We start from the raw sequence: 22,717 nt of genomic DNA, 5'->3' as shown, positions 1-22,717 counted from the left end.
GCCCACCATGCTCATTGCTATCCATGAACCAAGCTCTGTGACAGCATCTCCTACCCACAGCCCTTGCTAGCACTGAACTTCTCACTGATGCTGGCACCTTCTCCCTGGAGTATTCCTGATGGCCTTGGCAAGTGAAGCATAAGCTCTGGGCCTATGTGTGTAGCATAATCCTCTGGAGGTCTTCTGGCCTCACAGAAAATATCTATTCCAACGTGTCCACTTCCCTCTGCATCTTTACTCCTTCCTCTACCATCTGCCAGGGCAAAATTCACACATTTATTAAGTGCTGGTTTGTGTGGCGTCCTTTGACAGGAGACATAAGACAAACAGCTCAGAGTGGAAGAAATAGATGTTCTCAGGACGAGGCTGTATGGTGTCCTGGTTTAGAGCATCTGCCCTACAGTCAGAATGCCTGCGTTTGAAATAATTTCTGCCACGAACTAGCTGTGTGACCGTGGGTGAGTTATTCAACCTTTCAGGACATCTCCTAAAATGGGGATAATGTTTTCTTCCCCAAAGACTTGTGGGGAGGAACCAAAAATTAAATGGATTATTGAATATAAAGTCCTTAGACCATTGGCCAACCCTTCGTCAGTGCCCTATAACCGTTGCCTGTTTAGCATGTCATAAACACATGACTCGCATACATTATATTAAAATAGAGCAGAGTAGTTAAGTCTGGGGAAAGGAAACTAACTTTTATTAGATGACTGTTCTCTTCCAGGTGCTATAACACTATTTTCTCATGATCCCCTCTTTAATCTTTGCAATAACTCACAAGGTAGGTATTACCAGTTGCAGTTTCCTGAGGAGGAAACCAAAGCTGGGAATTACTTTATCCTCAAAGAGGCAATAAGTTGATGGCCACAATCGGGACATTCAGCTTTTCTCCTCACATTTAGAAATGTCATGTGGCTGTGAGTCACCTTGTGAGGATCTTGTCACATCCTTAGGCTGTACTGCCAACACTGAAAATGCACTGTGGCTGACCCGTTTCAGCAAAGCCAGGCTGCAGTTTTCCTGTGGATTCCCATTCCAGCAGCTAGGCTGGGCTCTCCTTTGGTTTTGGTACCACTGTGATTCTGCTGTGTGGCTACTTTAGAGACTAGAGACTGCCTAATGTGAGCAATAGGTGATCTAACGGACACTCATTATTTGTTGACTCAGCATCTATCAAACTTTAGTCAACTGGCAGCATCATGGTTTTCATCCATGGAATTCTGCCATGTTGGTTCCACCCTCAGCTCTGGGAGGGGGCATGTGCATGGCACCTGGATAATCAGATCATGGCATTCCCAGCCACAGTGATGGGTTTTGGGGAGAGGAGACATGTTACAATTCAGGCCAATTCATGTCGGGCCCAGGACTTAACTTATATTGTTGTGTTTTTTTTGTTTTTTTTTTTGATACGGAGTCTCGCTCTGCCGCCCAGGCTGGAGTGCAGTGGCCGGATCTCAGCTCACTGCAAGCTCCGCCTCCTGGGTTTACGCCATTCTCCTGCCTCAGCCTCCCGAGTAGCTGGGACTACAGGCGCCCGCCACGTCGCCCGGCTAGTTTTTTGTATTTTTTAGTAGAGACGGGGTTTCACCAGGTTAGCCAGGATGGTCTCGATCTCCTGACCTCGTGATCTGCCCGCCTCGGCCTCCCAAAGTGCTGGGATTACAGGCTTGAGCCACCGCGCCCGGCTATATTGTTTTATTTTATTTTATTTTTGAGACAAGGTCTTGGCTCTGTCACCCAGGCTGGAGTACAGTGGTGTGATTATGGCTCACTGCAGCCTGGAGCTTTCAGGCTCAATTGATCCTCCTGCCTCAGCCTCCTGAGTATCTAGGACTACAGGTGCACGCCCCCCTACCCAGCTAATTTTTGTAGAGACAGAGTTTCACCATGTTGCCCAGGCTGGTCTCAAACTCCTGGGCTCAAGTGATCCACCTGCCCTGGTCTCCCAAAGTGTTGGGATTACAGGTGTGAGCCACCAAGCCCAGCTTGGACTTAACTTTATATTGATGGCAATGAAAAGCTTTCTTTTTTTCTGCCTGTAGCTCTATAAGGTCATAAACCATCTGCCACTACTGGTTACAATCTGCCTCCCATAAAATGAAAGTATGCCTCAGAATAAAGCTAGAATAGAGGCAGGAAAAACAGAGACATCAGCAGAGCAGTGGTCCTGGTAACATCATTTGAGCCCCGACTCCAGGTATACCTGAAGCCTGTATATTCCTTGGCTTTTTAGTTCTGTTAAGTAAAACTTACAGTGAGGCCATTGGTTTGGACTGAGCTCCTGCACTGGGCCCCAACATATCAGACCAAGCCAGAATGGAGTCACTCACGCTAGCTGTTACGTAGTCAAACTGAACTTAGAAGTGGATCAGTTTTCCAAAGAAAAGGAAGATTCACAGCAACCAATCCAAAGAGGCCCCATCAACCTGGGCCAGCATGATAAGGAAGTCCCTTCTGCTTTAATCCTATAAGAAAAGTGACTTTGAAACAACCAAACTGCTTTTTATTCCTTGTTTCTGCTTTCTTCTGCCTCTTCTGCCTGTAAAGCCCAGCTCCTCTGCTCAGCTCCTCAGGGTGCCTTTGTATTTTATAGAAGAAATGCTGCCCAATTCATGAATTACCAACAAAAGAGTCTTTAAACTTGATTTGTTGAAATTTTGTTCTTTGATAGTTCCACAAGCCAATAAATTCCTTTTTCTTCCTTTAAATCAGGTGTCCTTGGCCGGGTGTGGTGGCTCACGCCTGTAATCCCAGCACTGTGGGAGGCCAAGGTGGGTGGATCATCTGAGGTCAGGAATTTGAGGCCAGCCTGAACAACATGGAGAAACCCCGTTTCTACTCAAAATACAAAATTAGCTGGGTATGGTGGTGCATGCCTATAATCCTGGCTACTCAGGAGGCTGAGACAGGAGAATTGCTTGAACCTGGGAGGCAGACTTGCAAGAGCCGAGATTGCACTCCAGCCCGGGCAACAGAGTATGACTTTGTCTCAAAAAAAAAAAAAAAATCAGGTGTTCTCAACCTCTACGCATGGACTAGTCCACAGCCTGTTAGGAACAGGGCAGCACAGCAGGAGGTGAGTGGCAAGCAAACAGGAGCGAGCATGGCCGCCTGAGCTCCGCCTCCTGTCACATCAGCAGCGGCATTAGATTCTCATTGGAGCACGAACCCTATTGTGAACTGAGTATGCGAGGGATCTAAGTTGCAGGCTACTAACGAGAATCTAACTAATGCTTGATGTACTAACTGTACTGCCAACAGTACAGTACAGTTTCATCCAGAAACCATCCCTTATGGTCCATGGAAAAATCGTCTTCCACAAAACGGGTCCCTGGTGCCAAAAAGGTTGGGGAATGCTGCTTTAAATAGTTGCAGCTGGGATTTCTATTACTTGAAACTAACTCCTAGCCATGAATCATTCAGTCAGTCAATATTCAATACCTTCAGTGTGCTAGGTATCATCCAAGTGTAGGAAAACAGCAGTCAATAAGACAGACAACACCCTGTGGGCCTAGATTCGCATTTGAAACTGACATTCTCAGCTGGGCGTGGTGGCTCACGCCTGTAATCCCAGCACTTTGGGAGGCTGAGGTGGGCAGATCACCTGAGGTTGGGAGTTTGAGACCAGCCTGGCCAACATGGTGAAACCCTGTGTTTACTAAAAAAAATACAAAAATTAGCTGAACATGGTGGCACGGGGCTGTAATCACAGCTTCTCGGGAGGCTGAGGCAGGGAATCACTTGAACCTGGGAGGTGGAGGTTGCAGTGAGCCGAGATCATGCCACTGCCCTACAGCTTAAGTGACACAGTGAGACTCCATCTCAGAAAAAAAAAAAAAAAAAAAAAGAAGAAAAGAAACTGACATTCTAGTGAGAAGAAAAGAAGAAGGAGAAAAAGTAAATAGATATATTGTGAATCAGTTATGAAAAGTTCTGTACGCTGGACAAGGGGAAGGAAGTGTTATAAGGGATTCAGGGAACATCTCACAGATATGGTAACTTTCAGAAGAGACCTAAAATATGTGAGAGAGTAAGCCATGAGTGGTTGCAGGGTTCCAGCAAGAGGAAACAGAAAATTCAAAGGCCCTGAGTGGAGTGGATGCTTACAGCACAGTGAGGCCAAAGTGTTAAATGTGGCCAGGCATGGTGGCTCACACCTGTAATCCCAGCACTTTGTGAGACTGAGGCAGGAGGATCACTTGAGCCCAGGAGCTCACGACCAGCCCCGGCAACGGGGCAAGATTCTGTCTTTACAACAAATTTAAAAATTAGCTGGAGACAGTGGCCTATACCTGTGGTCCCAGCTACTTGTGAGGCTGAGGTGGGAGGATGACTTGAGCTCAGGAGTTCGAGCTTACAGTGAGTCATGATGGTACCACTGCACTCCACCCTGGGCAGCAGAGTGAGACCCTGCCTCAACTAAAACAAAAAGAAAAACAAAACAAAACAAAACAAAAAACTCAGAGTGTTAAAAGTGTAGTGGGAAGGAAGGTGGGATGGAAGATGAGTTCAGAGAAGTAACAAGTTCAAACCATCCAAGCCCTTCACAGACATTGGAGCTTTATGGTTTTACTCAACATAGATGGGAATCCACTGGGCAGGTTTTTTTCTTTTTGAAATGACATGTGCTAAAATATTTTAAAAGAATTAATTTGGTTGTTGAATGGAGGGGGCAAGGGCAGAAGCCAGGAATACAGGGAGGAGAATATTGCAATGATCTGGATGAGAGATGTTGGTGGCTAGGGCAGGGTGGTAGCAGTGGAAATGAAGAGTGGCGGACAGATAAGAGGTATATTTTGATTGCTGAATAAAGAGGATTTGCTGATAAATTGGATTTTGGGATGAAAGAAAGAGAAGAGTCAAGGATGACTCCACAGTTTTTGTCCTAAGCAACTGGAAGTTTGGGATAAAGTTTCAGTCCTTTTCTTTTTTTTTTTTTTTGAGACAGAGTCTCGCTCTCTTGCCCAGGCTGGAGTGCAGTGGCATGATCTCGGCTCACTGCAACCTCCGCCTACTGGGTTCAAGTGATTCTCCTGCCTCAGCCTCGTGAGTAGCTGGGATTATAGGCACATGCCACCACAGCCGGCTAAGTTTTTGTATTTTGAGTAGAGATGGGGTTTCACCATGTTAGCCAGGCAGGTCTCGAACTCCTGACCTCAAGTGATCCACCTGCCTCGGCCTCCCAAAATGCTGGAATTACAGGTGTTAGCCACTGTGCCTGGCCAGTTCTTTTTTGTTACTTATTAGATACCTATTAGATATCCAAGGTCTGACACTCAGACATTCAGAGGAGAGGACTAGGATAGAAATATATATTTGGGACTCATTAGTGCATGATAGTATTTAAAGCTGTGAGATTGAATGAGGCCCAGTGCAGTGGCTCACACTTGTAATGCCAGTGCTTTGGGAGGCTGAGGCGGGAGGATCACTCAAGCCCAGGAGTTTGAGGTTACAGTGAGCTATGATCATGCCATTGTACTCCAGCCTGGATGACCAAGCGAGATTCTGTCTCAAAACAAAATAAAATAAAATAAAACTGCAAGACTGAATGAAATATCTATGTGTATAGATAGAGAATAGATATAAGGGCCAAGTCCTGGGACTCCCATGTTTAGAGGTCAGGAAGATAAGGAGGAACCAATAAGGCAGACTAAGAAAGAACAGCCATTGGGGTAGCTGCCGCTGTATATAGTGAAGAAAATGCATCAAGGAGGGAGTGATCAGCTGTGTACGAGGTGCGCTAGGTGCTGATTTCTGGGACAAGAAAAATGAGGACAGGAAATTTATTACTAGATTGAGCAATGTGGAGCTTTTAACACTTACCGCTATCTTATTTATATACTACCTGTTGACATTTGCTTATTTTCTGTCTGCTCCCATTCTTATGTAAGCTCTGTAAGCTCTGTGACATTCTATTTCATTTGCTACTCCATTTCTATTGTCTAGGACAGTACCTGGCATATAATAAGTGTTCAATAAATATTCTCAAATGGGCCAGCACGGTGGCTCACGCCTGTAATCCCAACACTTTGGGAGGCCGAGGTGGGCAGATCACTTGAAGTCAGGAGTTCGAGATCAGCCTGGCCAACATATACTGAAACCCCGTCTCTACTAAAAAATACAAAAATTAGCTGGATGTGGTGGTGCACGCCTGTAGTCCCAGCTACTTGGGAAGCTGAGGCAGGAAAATTGCTTGAACCCAGGAGGCAGAGGTTGCAGTGAGCCGAGATTGTGCCACCGCACTCCAGCCTGGGTGACAGAGCAAGACTGTCTCTCAAAGAAAAAAAAAAATTCTTGAATGAAAAAATTATGAAAACAGGCCAGGTATGGTGGTCCATGCCTATAATCCCAGCACTTTGGGAGGCTGAGGCAGGTGGATCACCTGAGGTCAGGAGTTCAAGACCAGCTTGACCAACATGGTGAAACCCTGTCTCTACTAAATACAAAAAATTAGCCAGGCGTGGTGGCACAAGCCTGTAATCTCAGCTATTCGGGAGGCTGAGGCAGGAGAATCACTTGAACCCAGGAGGCAGAGGTTGCAGTGGGCCAAGATTGAGCCATTGCACTCCAGCCTGGGCAACAAGAGCGAAAACACTGTCTTTAAAAAAAAAGAAAGAAAATTATGAAAACAAAGAAGAGGAAATTTTATTTCTCAATTCCTCTTTGTACAAAGATACCTTGCTTTTTTATATTTTGGTAGAGGAAGTAATGGTGTAGCACCAGTTTTGAATTATGTTCAGAATCTGACAAGGTATTTAAACTCACTAAACTTTTGTTTCCTTATGCTTAAAAGATGATGGATAATAATAAGATAACATTTGAGATTCTACCCAGAACCATGTCCAGTACATAACGGGCATTCAATAAATGCTTTGTAAATCTGGAAGGGTCACATGAGCCAGACCACACAATGGCAGACAAATTGAATGCAGATAATTAAGTCATTTGATATAGGAAGTTTCATTTATTTGAGAAGTGATTTATTATGTCTTTTCTCTGTCTATACTCTGTCTAAATTCAGTCTCACAACTTTAAATATCAGAAAAAAGGAAATGTTTCTAGTTAGCTGCATTTCCAACTAAAAGCACTTGAGTGTGTCTCAAGATGGGATAAGGATGGTAACATATTCAGAATAGTGTTGCTATTATGGTGGTTTCACATTAAAATGTAATGGCTGGCCAGACACGGTAGCTCACGCCTGTAATCCCAGCACTTTGGGAGGCTGAGGCAGGCAGATCGCCTGAGGTCGGGAGTTCGAGACCAGCCTGGCCAACATGGTGAAACCCCGTCTCTACTGAAAATATAAAAATAGCCGGGTGTGATGGCACATGCCTGTAATCCCAGCTACTCGGAAGGCTGAGACAGGAGAATCACTGGAACCTGGGAGGCAGAGGTTGTGGTGAGCCAAGATCATGCCACTGCATTCCAGCCTGGGAAACAAGAGCAAAACTCTGTCTCAAAAAAGATAATAAATAAATAAATAAATAAATAAATAAATAAATAAAATGTAATGGCTTTTAGGCTTTTGCTTTGTTTTGTTTTTGAGAAAAAGTCTCACTCTGTTCCCTAGGCTGGAGTGCAGTGGTGCAATCTCGGCTCACTGCAACCTCTGCCTCCTGGCTTCAAGCGATTATCCTCCCTCAGCCTCCGAGTAGGTGGAATTACAGGCATGTGACACCACGCCTGGCTAATTTTTGTATTTTTAGTAGAGACGGGGTTTCACCATGTTGGCCAGGCTGGTCTTGAACTCCTGACCTCAAGCGATCCGCCCACCTCGGCCTCCCAAAGTGCTGGGATTAGAGGCATTACCCACCCTGCCCAGCTGGCTTTCAGGCTTTTAAAAAGAACCTCGTGTCTTATTATAGATTCTACATTTCAAATCTCATTACATTATAATGTAGTAAGATAGATAGATATACTTTGGGGAGACGACTCCCCCTAGACCTAGATCTTCTCCTAGGCATTCTGATCTGAATCTTACAGAAGGCACCAGAGTAGCCTGGAGCAGATGCCTAGGCTTGGAAAGACTCTGCAAATATGTTGTGAAGTGTCAACGTCAAAAGGTTAACTAGGAAGCTCCTAAAGGATCTTGGCAGTTTAAAGTAGGTAAAGATTATATTTTCAAGGAGATCGGCCTTTAGCAGGGGAAAATTGTGCTGTGTGAGGAGATTAAAAGGGGGTGCAGTCAGAGCAGAGAGCTATTGTGAATTAGCACTTAAGCAGCCTGGGCATGCGGCCAAATCTCTTGGGTTAATGTTTCTTCTTTATTGTCCAGGATTAGGCAACAATGCAGCCTTCTGTCATTTTGCATTTCTTTGTTAAACAGAGTCAATAACCTGCATTCATTTTGGACCCAGAATACTTGGCCATCATCTTTCCCCTAGCACAGAAACAATGACATTCTGGTATTGATGTATTGGTACCGGACATTGTGGGGAGATGTCAAGATGGTGATTAAAGTTCTAATCCTTTGGAAATCAGTGTTTATGGTTATGGGAAGGTACTAAACATTATAAGAAGCTAAGAACTCAAAAGACAAATATTTAGAGAAAATCTCCAAGAACAAACTCTTCCAGGTAGGAACAAAGTTTGTATTTGTGTGCCAACTCTTCTTGTCTCTCTTGATAATACTATTTTTTGCCATGAAATGTGGGTTATTACAGTGATGGGGAAGAGAGGCTGAATCAGAAAGGATGTTGAAATTTGGCAACAGAAGAAAGGGTTTGTATTTTATTTATTTATTTTTTGAGACAGGGTCTCACCCTGTCACGGAGGCTGGAGAGCAGTGATGCCATCTTAGCTCACTGCAACCTCCACCTCCTGGGCTCAAGCAATCCTCCCACCTCAGCCTCCCGAGTAGCTGGGACTACAGGCAGGCACCACCTTCCCCTGCTAATTTTTGTCTTTTTAGTGGAGATGGGGTTTCACCATGTTGCCCAGGCTGGTCTTGAACTCCTGGGCTCAAGCAATCAGTACGCCTCAGCCTCCCAAAGTGCTGGATTACAGGCGTGAGCCACCGTGATCAGCTAGAAAGGGTTTTTAAATCTTCCAGTGTATCCTTCAAGATGGCTGAAAGCATCACTTTGTGGGCTCCTTTTTTGTACTTTGGCTTCACAAGGGGAATGACAGCTCCCAAGTGACTCTGACTGGTCTTTGTCATTATTATTACCTCATTTATTTAGCACTTCCTAATATTAGACATTGTGCTAAGTGTTTTACATATATTATTCCATTTACTTCTCACAAAAAAAAACTCATGAAGTAGGAACTATTAACGTTCTCTTCATACAAAGAAAACTGAGTCATAATCCTACCACTGGTGAGCTTTTGGTGAGGTGAAGCATCTGGATACTGGAAAAGAAGTCGCTAGTTGAGGTGCTAAGAAAGAGGAACAAACAGAGTTTAGAGCAACTTACTGGGTGCAGTGGCTCCGCCTGTAATCCCAGTACTTTGGGAGGCTGAGGTGGAAGAATTGCTTGAGCCCAGGAGTTTGAGACCAGCCTGGGCAACATCAGGAAACCCCATCTCTACTAAAAATGCAAACATTAGCTGGCAGTGGTGGCTCATTCCTGTAGTCCCAGCTACTTAGGAGGCTGAGGCATGAAAATCATTTGAACTCAAGAGGCGGAGGTTGCAGTGAGCTGAGATTATGCCATTGCACTCCAACTTGTGTGACAGAGTGAGACTCTGTCTCAAAATAAAATAAAAATGAATAAATAAATTAAACATACACATTCAAATTTTCATTCATTCAAATTGTGCTTCCTTCCATGAGTTGGGCGTTGTCTTGGGACTAGGAATACAATAATGAACAGATGCAGGTCACAGGTTATTAAGAGTCCAGTAATTCAAATAGTTGTAATGCAATATGAGAAGTGCCATGACACAGAGCAATGTTTTCAAAACTTTTCTCATGATGGGAATCCCCAGGACCGCTTGTTAAATATGGAACTTAACTTGCCAGACTTCTGCCATGGAAATTCTGGGGTTATAGAATCTGTGTTTTGGTTTTTGTTTTGAGACGGAGTTTCACTCAGTTGTCAGGCTGGAGTGCAATGGCGCAATCTCTGCTCACTCCAACCTCTGTCTTCCGGATTCAAGCGATTTTCCTGCCTCAGCCTCCTGAGTAGCTGAGACTACAGGCGTGCCACCACACCCAGCTAATTTTTTTTTTTTTTTTTTTTTGTATTTTTAGTAGAGACAGGGTTTCACCATGTTGGCCAGTATGGTCTCCATCTCTTGACCTTGTGATCCGCCTGCCTCAGCCTCCCAAAGTGCTGGGATTACAGGCATGAGCCATGGCACCCGGCCCAGAATCTGTTTTTTAACTAACACTATAGTTGAGTTGTATATTCAGGAAAGTCTGGGAAGCATAGATGTAAAGGTGTGTGCCCAAATGCTCAAGAAACCTAAGGTGGGGTGTCTACTCAGCCTGGGAAGTTAAGGATGGCCTCACAGAGAAGGTGACAGCTGAAGAGGAGGTGCAGGAACAGAAGTTATTTCACACCCCAGCAGGGGACCCTATCCTTGTGTTCCAAGGTGTGAAAGTATGAGCAAGCATTGACCTATTTAGGACACTGAGAGCAATCAGACACTGTGGAAGTGCAAAATATACAATGAGAAATAGCAAGGGATAAGGCTGGAGAGAAAGCGAGGGCCAGGCTATGAAAATCCTGGAATGCCATGTGAAGAAATATAGATCGATGGAGATGCTTTTTAGACTGCCTTGGTTCTTATTTCTATTTTATATATTATCATATCATATATATTTTATATATTTATACATTAGTATATATTTATATATTGCATACTATAATATATTATTATATTTATATTTACTGACTTTTTTTTTTTTGAGACAGGGTCTCTCTGTCACCCAGGCTGTAGTGCAGTGGTGCAGCCTCAACCTCCTAGGATCAAGCGGTCCTCCCACCTCAGCCTCCCAAGTAACTACAACCACAGGTGTGCACCACCATGCCTCCCTAATTTTTGTATTTTTTGTAGACACAGGGTTTCACCATGTTGCCCAGGCTGGTCTTGAACTCCTGGGCTCAAGCGATCTGCCCTCTTCAGTGTTGCAAAGTGCTGGGTTATAGGCATGAGCCACTGTGCTCGGCCTATTTACTGAAATTAATTATTTTTAAATTTTAGACGAGACTCAGTGGGGTATCATGGAGGAACGGGAGACTTGTTTCTCTGGTTCTCAGCAAAAGGGCATTTGCCACACTGCTGGGAACAGGGGTGGTAATTTTAGTGAAGGGAATCAAAACGAGAGAGCCCAGATAGAGAGGTGGGCCTCACAGGCAATGGCTGAGAAAGACTGGAGCGGCTGTCGTTTCCTTCTTGAGACCTTTTCTGTTCAAACCAAAGAGGACATTCTACTTTGTTTTTGTAAGACTAAATGCTTTCTATACAAAACCAGATCTTAATGTTTAAATGTAAAATAGTGAAACCCCAAAATACATTAAAAGTATGTTGGCCGGGCAGGATGGCTCATGCCTGTAATCCCAGCACTATGGGAGGCCAAGGCGGGTGGATCACAAGGTCAGGAGGTCAAGACCAGCCTGACCAACATGGTGAAACCCCGTTTCTACTAAAAATACAAAAATACTAAAAATACAAAATTACAAAAATTACTAAAACTACTAAAAATACAAAAATTAGCCAGGCAGGGTGGTGCACGCCTATAATCCCAGATACTCAGGAGGCTGAGGCCCAGATCACACCACTGCACTCCAGCCTGGGTGACAGAGTGAGAGTCTGCCTCCAAAAAAAAAAAAAAAAGTATATTTTGTGCTTTTTAATCACAAATTATAAGAAACTCTCTATATTAATTCAAAGAAATAGCACATGCTCAGATGCGCCCTGCTCCAGGGAAGCCTTCTCTGCGTCCTTCCCTTTCTCTCTTCCCAGTATAGGTACCTCTCTTCTGTGCTTCTGAAATACCATGTGCATCTAATCACAGTGCATATACGCATAGTATGTATTTATTTGTTTAGGCTTATCATTGCATATTATATGTTTATTTGTCTGCTTCCTCCATGTCATTGTGAGCTCTTTGAAGGCAAAGAATGTGATATATTCTTTTTGTATACATAGGAGTGAGCAAAGGCACATAAATGTTCAATAAATTTTTTTTTGAAAGAAAAAGAAAGAGATTGAGAGAGCGAATACTGTGTTTATTCTTTGAAACCACACCTTTTTTTCCTTCCAGGACAGGAAGCAGATAAATCATACATTTCATTATCAGGACTTTTGACTGCTCTGAACTGATTTCAAGAATAAATGCCTTGTCTGAATCCAGTATCTGATGTGGTTTAAAAGCACAAGGCCGGGCGCGGTGGCTCAAGCCTGTAATCCCAGCACTTTGGGAGGCTGAGACGGGCGGATCACGAGGTCGGGAGATCGAGACCATCCTGGCTAACACGGTGAAACCCCGTCTCTACTAAAAAATACAAAAAACTAGCTGGGCGAGGTGGCGGGCGCCTGTAGTCCCAGCTACTCGGGAGGCTGAGGCAGGAGAATGGCGTGAACCCGGGAGGCGAAGCTTGCAGTGAGCTGAGATCCGGCCACTGCACTCCAGCCTGGGTGACAGAGCGAGACTCCGTCTCAAAAAAAAAAAAAAAAAAGCACAAAAATATGCTCCTTTGTTAGTGCAAATTGATTCAATAATTCCATAGCGATCGTCGGGATAAAGCACATTTAAGCCACGTAGTTCACTGAGAACTTATGTGTTTTAAAGTGAAATTTTCAAGTCAGAATTCTAACAGAGAAAGGCAAAAAGTTTTAAATATTGACTTCTAGAAGCTTGAATTCAATTAAGCTTGTTTTGCTAAGAATAATTTTTACTCAAAACTCATTAGAAAATGCAAAGAAACTCATTAGAAGATGTATATGTTATGTACATTTAAAAAATCTCCTAGAATGGAAAGCTATTACTTTTTATTTCACATGCATCAATTCTCTCATTTTAGATATGAAACATTTAAAAATAATTTCCATTTCATCTTTAATTTGACTTAGCCCTGATTTTGTAGACTTTCTCAACATTCTGTGATTATTGCATAAGGACAATGAAATATTTCAAAACAACTATTTTATAAAACAATTAAACTTCTGGAAAACTAACCTATGTTTTTCTTCCGTCATGTCACTTCAAATGTTCATTATTGAACACTTTCTCAGTGCTTTTAATGCTTACTAATCAATTATTTTACAAGAACTTATCAAGAAAAAAAATTATTCGAAAGTATTACTGTAAAATAAAGCCTTGGGTAAAAAACATATTTGGATATTTGTGACAAGTAAAACAGAAATGCCAGGCTTCAAAACAGATTAGCTTTGGCAAAGAAACATCTTGCTGAATGTAGACATACCGCATCCTCTCTCTATAAGAACAACGTATGTCAGAATCTGTTGTTGCATATAAAAGTCTGATTTGAGTGGAAACTTGTACATCTGTCAAATGAAACTTTGTGGAAAAGATCAATTCATTTTAGGAAAAGAAGTAAAATTAATAAGCAGAAAAAAATAGCTTAGAAAAAAAGCAGTGTACGTTCATTAGCAACTTGGATTCAGACAATTTGTCAAACGAAGCTGCTACTTTTATTTATGAAACTGGGCAAAATGTTGGCAGTCTTGCTGGGTCATTTTACTTAGAATCATGGACCGCTGAAGTAAAACAGGATCTTAGACATCACCTGGGTCAGGGGTTCTCTATTTTCATTATGCATGGGAGGATTACCTGAGAAGCTTTTTTCTTTTCTTTTTTTTTTTTTTTGAGACAGAGTCTCACTCTTGTTGCCCAGGCTGGAGTGCAATGGCATAGTCTCAGCTCACTGCAACCTCCACCTCCCAGATTCAAGCGATTCTCCTGCCTCAGCCTCCCGTGTAGCTGGGATTACGGGCGTTATCCACCACGCTCAGCTAATTTTGTATTTTTAGTAGAGACGGGGTTTTTCCATGTTAGTCAGGCTGGTCTTGAACTCCCGACCTCAGGTGATCCACCCACTTCTGCCTCCCAAAATGTTGGGATTACAGGCATGAGCCACCGTGCCTGGCTGAGAAGCTTTTTAAAAAGCCTACACTCAGACCCTGCTCCCTTGCTCCCCCTTTGTTCTTCCCAACTCAATTGGTTTGGCTTAGGGCTCAGAATCAGGTTTTTTTGTCTTTGTTTTTGTTGTTTTAATTGTGGTAAAATATACAAAACATACAATTTACCATATTAATCATTTGTAAGTGTACACTTTAGTGTTATTAAGTGCACTTACATTGTTGTGCAACCGTCACCACCACCCATCTCCAGAACTTCCTTCATTTTCCCAAACAGAAACTCCGTGCCCATTAAACAGTAACTCTCTATTCTCCCCTCCCCAACCCCTGACAGCCACCATACTACTTCCTGTCTCTATGAATTCAACCGTGCTAGGTAGCGCATAGAAATGAAATCATACACTATTTGTCCTTTTGTTTATGCTTATTTCACTTAGCGTAATGTCTTCAAGACTCATCCATGTTGTAGTATGTACCAGAATTTTCTTCCTCTGAAAATGCAGAATAATATTCTATTGAATAGATATACCACATTTTATTTATCCATTCATCTGTCGATGGACATTTTGATTATTTCCACTTTTTGGCTACCGTGAGTAATGCCTCCATGAACACAGATGTACAAATATCGGTTTGAATCCCTGTTCTCAATTTTTTGGGGCATATACCTAGAAGTGAAATTGCTGGATCATATGGTAATTCTGTGTTTAATTTTTTGAGAAACTGACATAGTTTTCCACAGCAGCTTCACATTTTTACACACCCATTAGCAATGCAGAATGATTCCAATTTCTCAGCATCCTTTCCAACTTAAGTGAAATTTTAATCTTTATTTATGTAACCCTTGATATTAAAGACTTTTCTAACCCTCTTATCTTTAATTGTGCTGTATTTCTAAGTTGCATGGTCCTTTTATAGAGAGGCAAGGTCTTGCTCCGTCATCCAGGCTGGAGTCCAGTGGAATGATCATAGCTCACTACAGCCTTGAACTCCTGGGTTTAAGAGATCCTTCTGCCTCAGCCTACCAAGTAGCGAGCACTACAGATATGCATCACCATGTCCATCTAATTTTTAAAAAAGAATTTCCTTAGAGGTGGAGTTTTGCTTTGTTGCCCAGGCTGGTCTGAAACTCCTAGCCTCAAGCAATCCTCCCACCTTGGCCTCCAAAAGTGCTGGGATTACAGGCATGAGCCACCCGGCCTGGCCACAAATATTTAAGTTCTTATTCTTCTATCTTCAACAGATACCTTCTCTGATTATAAAAGCAACACAATATATAATTACCCAAGACCTACAGTCACATAATCCACATTTTTCCAGGCTTCACCAAGTTGAGAGTACTAACGGGGCCATATTAACAGTAATACCTGAAAACTTGCTGGCTTTTACTCCCAGGCAAATCTTCTTTCCTTCTGCTCTGCCTCGCCATGTTCAGGGAAGTTCCCAGAAAATCTAACCGTGAGTTGAGGGAACAGTCACTGATGTAATTTCCCAGACAGCCACTGGAGGGCAGCAGCTCCCTTTCACCCCCTGACCCCAGCCCTGAAGAGGATGCTGCCATCAGGCCCAGAGCATTCCTGAAGCAGCAAACTCTCAAAGTCATTGCATGGAAACTCTACGGAAACAGGGGAACTATCCCTCTTCCCAATTTTTGGTCACACGTTGTGACCTGGGTTTCCTAAAGTCCTCTGTGGAAACAAGCACATGTCAGAGTCCAAGCTTAATAGCTGATTGAGAATGTGATAAACAACAAGATGACCCTGACAGCCTGCAGCTGGCAGCTAACTAGTCTGTAGTGTTCCCTCACGCAAGATAAGCAGTTTTCACAGAATAACAACGATAATCATACAAGGTCACTCTGTCACCATGGTGGAACAAGACAATAACAAGATTGCAACTTACTCAATCTGAACATGAACACAGACAAACACATTAAACAATCACAAAAATAACCAAATACCCACCCTGTTGTAGTCACACGAGTGACTCTAGCCTCCCAGGTAAAAATTAAGATACCCAATCATCAGGCCAGGTGCAGCGGCTCACGCCTGTAATCCCAGCACTTTGGGAAGCTGAGGCAGATGGATCACGAGGTCAAGAGATCGAGACCATCCTGGACAACATGGTGAAACCCTGTCTCTACTAAAAATACGAAATTAGCTGGGCGTGGTGGTGTGCGCCTGTAGTCCCAGCTACTCGGGAGGCTGAGGCAGGAGAATCGCTTGAACCTGGGAGGCAGAGGTTGCAGTGAGCCAAGTTCACGCCACTGAACTCCAGCCTGGGCAACAGAGCGAGACTCCATCTCAAAAAAAAAAAAAAGTTGCACTTTGGGGTCTGCAGTAACCTCTTGTTAGTATTTATCCTATCTAGTGAAGTATTTCTTTTTATTTTAACTACTGCCTGAAAGACACTGCTGTGATACATTAATTTTTAATGTAAGTAGGTGCATAGCTATAATGAAACATCATAATCAATCTTCATACATGCTGAGAAGATAATCTTGAACTCTATATTATATAAATATTGTCACTTCAATTTATTGTGTACAATTAATGAAGTTTAAAAATATGAGTTTTGAGTAAAATTTACAGTATTTTGTTTTTCCTTTAAGAAGAAGGCTGAATTTATCACAGACTTTTTTGGAATAGCTGTTGTAGATAGAAGTCATTGTCAACTTTATGAATCAGCTAAGTGAGAAACATATTAAATTTTTTTTTTCTATTAACCTGAATTATCTTAATTGGCTCCATCAAACGCACCAGATAAATATTCAACCCTCAAATTGGCTTTCCTATTTAGAAGATGAAAGCAAACAATGAGAGTAGTTTCTGTTAAAAATGCAATTCCATTTAAAATAAAAGCAGCTGTCTGTTAACTACCATGCCATCAAAATTAGGCTATCACTGCATGTAATTACTTTTAAAATGAAAATTAAAGTTTCAATTATTTTCTTTTATTCAGTGAGGTTAAAAGACATTTTCCCTAATTTTTAAAGTATATTTTTTAATAAAGAAAAATCAAAATGCCAAAATTTTTAAAGGATAAAATGAAGAATACTAAGCAGTCATTTATTGTTGCCTAATATTAATAAACCTACTGAGCTTAAAATGTATTTGAATTATTTCAAATGGAATCATTTTTCCTAGACTGTGTGCTCTCTGAGGGTAGGATGATGTTTCATTTCTCCACGGTTTCAAGCTTTATCCAGAAAAACAGGGTTGTCGAATATTCTATATGAATTGTTGTTTGAACTTCAAGAAACTTCTTGTATGGCCACAAAAGTAATATCATCTATACACTTGTAAGAAAATATTAATATATTTTAGTGAATTGAATTGCATGTGCAATTATGAATTGCATAAAACATACAATATTTTAGAAATAAACAAATCCAACCAGGCATGGTGGCTCATGCCTGTAATCCCAGCACTTTGGGAGGTTGAGGCGGACTGATCACCTGAGGTCAGGAGTTCGAAACCAGCAAGGCCAACATGGCAAAACCCTGTCTCTACTAAAAATACAAAAATACAAAAATTACAGGCGTGGTGGCACATGCCTGTAATCCCAGCTACTCGGGAGGCTGAGGCAGGAGAATCGCTTGAACCCAGGAGGCAGAGGTTGCAGTGAGCTGAGATTGTGTCACTATACTCCAGCCTGGGTGACAAAGCGAGACTCTGTCTCAAAAAAGAAAGAACAAAAACAAAAAACAAACAAAAAAAAACAAATCCAATGGAGCAGGGCTTCCCAGCCTTTCTCATGTCATGAGAAAAAAAAAAAAAAAATATATATATATATATATATATATGAATGATAATAGTTGAACAGCACATTGGGGTAAATTGACAAGACTGTTCTCAGCAGAAGGCAATAACCCAGGGCAGGCACTGCTCACCTGAGACATCCACCAGCACTCCCGAGAGTTTAAGTGTTCAGAAATGTGCTGGAGCCAGCTCCTACCAGCTCCCAAGAGCCAACTGTGTACATATATCTTCCCCAATCTGAATTTAATGACAGCTTGTTGGCAGTCTGAAATTGTCCGTGGTAGGAGTACTTACACAACGGAAATAAAAACAATTATTGAATGCAGGCTGGGCCCAATGGCTCACCTCTATAATCCCAGCACTTTGGGAGGCTGAGGCAGGAGGATCACTTGAGCCCAGGAGTTTGAGGCCAGCCTAGGCAACATAATAAGACTCTATCTCTAAAAAGTAAGATAAAATTAACAAATGCTACAAATCAAGGCTTTTTTCCTGGAGAGCTGGTTGTTACACATGTACTTTCTTACCTTATTGACCCAAGGGAAGGGGTCCATACCTTGGAACATTCATAACTTGCTTGTGGCATACCTGTTGGGCAGCTCTGCAATAAAGTCTTGTTTTTTTTGTTTGTTTGTTTTGCTTTGTTTTGTTTTGTTTTTTTACTTTCCAAATATAAGTGGTTTTTGTTTGTTTTGTTTGTTTGTTTTTTCAAGACAGAGTCTTGCTCTGTCGCCCAGACTGGAATGCAGTGGTACGATCTCAGCTCCCTGCAACCTCCACCTCCTGGGTTCCAGCAATTCTGCCTCAGCCTTCCAAGTAGCTGGGATTACAGGCGTGTGCCACCATGTCTGGCTAATTTTTGTATTTTTAGTAGAGATGGGGTTTTGCCATGTTGGCCAAGATAGTCTCAAAGTCCTGACCTCAAGTGATCCTCCCACCTCGGCCTCCCAAAGTGCTAGGATTACGGGTGTGAGCCACCATGCCTGGCCCAAATATAAGTTTTTTATACAAATTGTACCAGGCAGCTGCTCTGTAATTTGATTTTATTATGTAGAATAAAAATTTAAAGGCTGGGCATGGTGGCTCACATCTGCAGTCCCAGCACTTCGGGAGGCCAAGGTGGGCAGATCACCTGTGGTCAGGAGTTCAAGTGCAGCCTGGCCATCGTGGCAAAACTCCATCTCTACTAAAAATACAAAAAAATTTAGCCAGGCATGGTGGCGAGTGCCTGTAATCCCAGCTGTTTGGGAGGCTAAGGTAAGGGAATTGCTTGAATCCAGGAGGCGGAGGTTGCAGTGAGCCAAGATGGTGCCACTATACTCCAGCCTGGATGACAGATACTTAGTCTCAAAAAACAAACAAACAAACAAAAATTTAAAACATTCTGTGTCAAGCTTGAGTAAAATAAATTTTAGAGTAAATCCACCTTGAGGCTAGAATATCATGTATAAACACTGGCAACTAACTATAGATAAGACAATATGGAGGGAGGAAAACCTCAGTGAAATTTAAGTTTTGCCCAGTCACTTTACTAATGAAGCCCAGTTCACAAATCCCATACTCTCAACAGAGCTGTCAGTACGTTCTCAGTTCTGTAGCCCCCTAAATACAAATAGGTGAGAAAGAAAGTTCTTATCATTAAAAAACAGAGACCAATCAAATGAACAGGACAACAAAATGTAGAGGTATTGAGATAAAGCAAGAAGTAAAATAAATAAATAGTAAAACTGTTAGAGACGTCTTCAGAGAGATAAGAGAAGATACGCACTTATGAAATAATACAGAGCCCTTGGAAACTGAACACATAGCAGGAGCAAAAACTTTAATAAAGAAGTTGGAAGATGAAGACTCTTTTAGAAAGAAGAAAGAAAAGACAAGAAGGTGGAAATGGAAGAGAAAAAAAAAATAAGGAAGCTATTGGATCACCGCAGGTTGTCCAATATCTGCCTATAATGTGAAATCCTCCATGGCAAGGATTTTGTATGTTTGATCATTGCATAAAATAGAACCAGACACACAATAGACCGTCAATAAATAGTTCTGCAAGAAATCAATTTCCGGAGTGTAAGGATCCACTCAGAACAAGAATGGGGAAAGACTCATGCCAACACACACGACTGTGAAACTTCAGAACATCAGAGACAAAGGGATCTTCAAAGCTTCTGGAGAGGAGAAAAAACATGTATTTAAGGATCAAGAGTCAGACTGGCTTTGAACTCTACAACAGCAAAGTTGGAAACATTATATACCAGTAAGGAGACATCCTGCACTTTTTATACATTCTTTCAAATGCCCAATGATACAGAGAAACCTTTTTCATTCACGACCAATGACAGAGCAATCTTGAATATCTTGCAAGATTACACCTTATTTGCAAGCACATATGTGAACTAAATTCTTTCAAAATATTGTCATCAAAAATGATTAGCAAAGCAAGTTAACGTCTAAAGTTTTGTGGCTTGATATTAACTCCTTGGTGCTAAATTAAAATGAAACCTGTTTATTATTCAGTCTATTTTGTGTTCCTTCACTGCATGCAATTGCAACAAGTAGACATTGGAGGCAAAAAGTAAAATTACATAACACAAAATAGACTCTCAAATGTTCCTCCAACAAAGCAGAAGCTAATAATGCTTACCTCTGGTCAGTATTTGTGTGGTGACCAGGGTTAGTGGTACTGCCTTGAGGCTCCATGTGGCTGGATTGTTGATATTTTCTGTCAACTTGTAGGTGATAGAAACTCAACTCAATCTAGTTTTAGCAACAGAGAATGCATAGGCTCCTGGAAATGGGAAGTCCAAGGGGTGGGTCCTGCTTCAGGCATAACTGGATCTAAGAGTGCAAATCATGTCATGGGATCTCTCCTTTTACCTTTCTCTTCACTGCTCTTCTGTTTTCTCTGTGTGGCTTCCTTTCCACGCAGGCTGTCTCCATATGGAAGCAAAGATGACCAGCAAACAGCTCAGGCTTACGTTTTCCTCATGGCTAGCAATTCAACTCTTGCTTTCCTAGCATTTGCATCCATCTTTGGAAAGAATTTAGATTATGTCACTTGCTTCCTCCTTGACCAATTGTGTGGTAGGGAGAATTAGGCACTCTGATTGGGCTGCTTGGTTCATAAACTGATGAGATTTGTTTTAGGGCCAGATGGTTGGTATCTGTGGGGAGAGAAAGGATACAGAAGTTGGGAATCAAGCAGGTTCTGGATTTAAACCCATGTATCTGACAGACCCACCTAAATCCCATAGAGTGGGAGGGTGATAACTTTCAAAAGAAGAGGATCAGAAAAGACTCCTCCCCATCATCTCCCCTCAAAATAACAGATGATCACTTACATGAGATTTTCCCTAGGAGTCAAAATTCCTCACGCTATAACATACTAAATAAAATGCAATCGTTTTAAGAAGAGCATACTTGAGAAAATTATCACCTTGAAGTGATGGATGGCTTAATTATAATTTAAAAAAGAAAAAAAACGCAACCCACAGCATTATCCAAATTACTTGAGGTATAACATACAAACTCTTTGGTTTCTAGGAGATATGTAAATGATTCACTTGTATTTTTAATTTGTAAGTAAATGGTGCCAGGTTTCCAGACAGAAACTGAAGCCAAATCTTTATCCATGGAACTTCACAGTGAGAGGCACATCTTAGAGATGAATACAAATCAATAATACAAATTATCCTTATCTAAATGTGCCCCAATATTGTACTTCTTGCGCTCGTCATGATACTCCCACAGCTCTGGGTGTTTCAAATTAGATGTGGATTCTTCCTCTTTTTTTTTTTTTTTTTTTTTTGAGACAGGATCTCACTCTGTTGACCAGGCTGGAGTGCAGTGGCATGATCACAGCCCACCGCAGCCTTGACCTCCCAGGCTTAAGCAATCCTTCCACTTCAGCCTCCAGAGCAGCTGGGACTACAAGCATGCACCACCATGCCTGCCTAAATTTTTGTATTTTCAGTAGATACTGGGTTTCGCCATGTTGCCTAGGCTGGTCTTGAACTCCCAGGCTCAAGTGATCCACCCGCCTCAGCCTCCCAAAGTGCTGGGATTACAGGTGTGAGCCATCACGCCCAGCCTCTTATTTTTAAAACATCTCGTTTATTGTACTTTATAGCTTCAGAATTGATCTGATCAAAATACATGCTATTCAACTTGCATGGTAAAATCTTTCCTTGTGTCTGTCAGAATCTGTCTAACTCCCTACTTCTATATCCTTCATCTCCCAACAGATACCAACCTTCCGGCCCCTAAAACAAATCTCAGCCCCAGGAGGGCACTCATGTCCATCATCCAGAGATTTGGCACACAAAGTCATACTCATTGCTAGACTAGCTCTGACACGCTCCAATAACTGGACTTCCTACTTGTCTCCAAGACCAGGCCTTCTGGTAACCAGTTTTTGTAACTACATCCCTGTCTGTTCCCTGTGCCTGGATCCCTGACTTAGAAACCTACTGAGAACCACACTTTCTCTAGACCTGGAGGCCTGCCTTGTTCTTATCAGTCTCTATTCTTATCATACCTAGGGACAGAAGGTGTGCTCCACAACTTCAGCCTAAATATCTGACAGATAACTTTCCATATTTGGAGATCTATGCAGGGGAACACTTAACCTCTACCATCTGAGACATTCCATCTTCTTTGTATTGAGATGACGGGTACTGACTTTTCTTCCTTCCTTTCTTTCTTTTTTTTTTTGAGATGGTGTCTTGCTCTGTCACCCAGGCTGGAGTGCAGTGGTGCGATCTCAGCTCACTGCAACCTCTGCCTCCCGGGTTCAAGCGATTCTCCTGCCTCAGCCTCCTGATAGGTGGGATTATGGGCATGTGTCACCACACCCAGCTAATTTTTGTATTTTTAGTAGAGACGGGGTATCGCCATGTTGGCCAGACTGGTCT

The 22,717-nt window shown here is 42.2% G+C and overlaps 1 long non-coding RNA gene across 2 annotated transcripts in view; it reads right to left on the bottom strand.

Moving 5' to 3' along the window:
• The window catches only part of LOC106994073 (uncharacterized), a 98,786-nt gene extending 77,926 nt beyond the window's left edge, over positions 1 to 20,860 (bottom strand). Inside the window, exon 1 of one of the 2 annotated variants that reach the window (XR_013406410.1) lies at positions 20,449 to 20,860. This is a non-coding gene — a long non-coding RNA (uncharacterized LOC106994073). Of the gene's footprint in view, positions 1 to 15,419; positions 15,511 to 20,448 lie in introns of those variants that run through there. The other variant, XR_013406409.1, reaches the window with a different exon arrangement.
• Between the last annotated feature and the right edge of the window lie 1,857 nt (positions 20,861 to 22,717).

This window comes from Macaca mulatta, chromosome 16, assembly GCF_049350105.2.
Source record: "Macaca mulatta isolate MMU2019108-1 chromosome 16, T2T-MMU8v2.0, whole genome shotgun sequence".
Lineage (NCBI taxonomy): Eukaryota > Metazoa > Chordata > Mammalia > Primates > Cercopithecidae > Macaca > Macaca mulatta.
The sequence above is the reverse complement of the archived record's forward strand: the minus strand, read 5'-3'. Positions and strand labels throughout refer to the sequence as shown.